General features: G+C 68.0%; 1 long non-coding RNA gene across 1 annotated transcript in view; it reads left to right on the top strand.

Moving 5' to 3' along the window:
- LOC120871303 overlaps positions 1-846 on the top strand; it is a 13,441-nt gene extending 12,595 nt beyond the window's left edge. Inside the window, exon 3 of the long non-coding RNA XR_005722997.1 lies at positions 836-846. This is a non-coding gene — a long non-coding RNA (uncharacterized LOC120871303). The remainder of the gene's footprint in view (positions 1-835) is intronic.
- The last annotated feature ends 1,111 nt before the right edge of the window (positions 847-1,957 follow it).

The following is a 1,957-nucleotide window of genomic DNA, read 5'->3' as shown; positions in this document are numbered from 1 at the left end:
GAGCAGTCGGAAGGCCTGGCGGCCCGGCGCCCCGCCCCGGCTCCGCCCCGGCCCCGCTCATGCCCGGGGACGCGCCGCGTGCGGGGCGCGCGATCCGAGGCTGCGCGCCCTGGCCGGGCCGGAGCGGGGCGGGGAAAGAGGAGGGTCCCTGCGGGGTTCCCGGAGATCCCACGCTCGGCTTGGGGGTGTCGCTGGAGAAGGCCGTCGGCCCGCGCTCGTCCTGGCTCGAGCTGTGTCGCCAGGGACTGGAGTCCCCGGAGGGGAGGTGGCGCTGGGCGCCTCCAAAGCCTCAGGCACCCCGGGCTGACCGTGGATCGGTCGTTTTGGCGACGAAAGGAAGGAGACTGGACCGGGGGGGTCAGGGCGGGGTAGGGGAGCGGCTTCAGGCGGTGTCGGTACTGGTTCTCAGAACCCTCCCCCGCCCTCCGCCGCAGCGCAGTTGTAGTACCTGACTTTTTCACCCTTTGCGACTCTCCTGCTTTGACAAATATTTACCCTCCCTTCTTCCTTGGCTGGCAGCAGAGCTGGGCGAGCCAGGGGCCTTGGGAGTGCTGGTTAACCATCTCACCCCAGGTTTGGGCAGGCTGGCAGCAGGCTGGCAGCAGGCTGGCAGCACCTGCCTGCCTTTAGCCTTCCTCCCAGGCAGAAGTGGGGGAAGTCTGTGTGCGTGGTTGGTGGGGGGGGTTGGTGCCTTGCTACCCCAGGGGACGCTCCCCCTTGTAGCTCCTCCCCCCAGCCCCTTCACATTCCCAGCGCAGGGGAATTTGGCTCCAGAGCCCCGACTCCCAGAGCAGGGAGGGTGTGTGTCCAGCCTGGGAGGGGTGCCCAGGGACAGTGATGGGGGAGGACGGGCCCACGGTGAGGGAAGGCAGACTTCGGCTCCTTCTGCAGGGTTAAGCACCGCTGCCCCGCGGCACCCCCCCCCACCCGCAGGAGTAGGTCTGAGAGGACGGGGCTGGGCTCTGTGGTCCTGGGGGCCGGCCCCCCAGCCGCCGTTCCGCCACCCGCACTGGGCTTGTTCCTCTCCTGGCCCCTTCTTTCCTGCTGTCGGCCAGCTGTACCCAGACGCCGCCCCCCCAGCTCTGTAGCCAGCTTTGTCCCCAGGCCACCTTGGCAGCACAGGTTTCCTCCTTGGCAAACCTGCAGGACGGCCGGCCTGCCCTCCTCCGGGGCCAAGTTGACGGCACACTGAAGTGACGTGGTGGAGGCCCAGGCTAGGGCCTTCAGCAGCGGCCCCGCGGCCCCAGGGGCCTTGCAGACCCCTTCCCAGAGCCGGAGGCCCGGTAACCCACACACTCCACGCTGCGCCCCATCCCAGGACCAGAGCCAGAGCTGGGATGCCTCCCAAGTCCTGACCGTATCCTTCCAGAGGCTGAGCCAGGCCTGGACCCCATCCCCCGCGAGAGTGAGAAGGCCGAGGAGGGGGCGTGGGGTTGGCGGGCGAGGTGGGCAGGGGAGGGCAAGCCTGGATGTCGTGAAGGTGCAACCAGACAGTGGTGGGTGAGGGGTTACGCCCAGAGCTCAGACTCCTGTGGGAAGTGGAGAACTGCTCCCCAGCCCTGAGTCTCATCCCCGCCCCACCCTCTGTGTCCTTGGCTGAGAGATTCCTGGAGGGTGTTTTCCAGGAAAGGGGGAGGGTGGCATCGGGGCTCAGATCCCTGGACGGGCCTCCCCCGGCCTCCCGTGGGGGGCAGCCAGGTTGACTGTCCCAATCTGCGTTGGACAGAGGCCCCAGAGGCAGAGCTGTGCCCTCAGGGGTGGGGGCAGCGTCCCCCACAGGCCGGCTCCCGTATGTGCTTAACAAAAGCCTGCTGCTCCCTATGCGTGGAGTTGCCCTGGGCAGCTGAGCTGTGTTTGGGGAGACCCCATGGGATGGGGTGGGAGCTGTGGTGTTGCCCTCCAAGCCCCCAGGGCTGAGGTCGAGGTTCAGAAACTTGTATCCAGTGTCTCCTGCTCC

This window comes from Oryx dammah, unplaced genomic scaffold, assembly GCF_014754425.2.
Source record: "Oryx dammah isolate SB20612 unplaced genomic scaffold, SCBI_Odam_1.1 HiC_scaffold_12, whole genome shotgun sequence".
In the NCBI taxonomy this organism is placed as follows: domain Eukaryota; kingdom Metazoa; phylum Chordata; class Mammalia; order Artiodactyla; family Bovidae; genus Oryx; species Oryx dammah.
The sequence above is the reverse complement of the archived record's forward strand: the minus strand, read 5'-3'. Positions and strand labels throughout refer to the sequence as shown.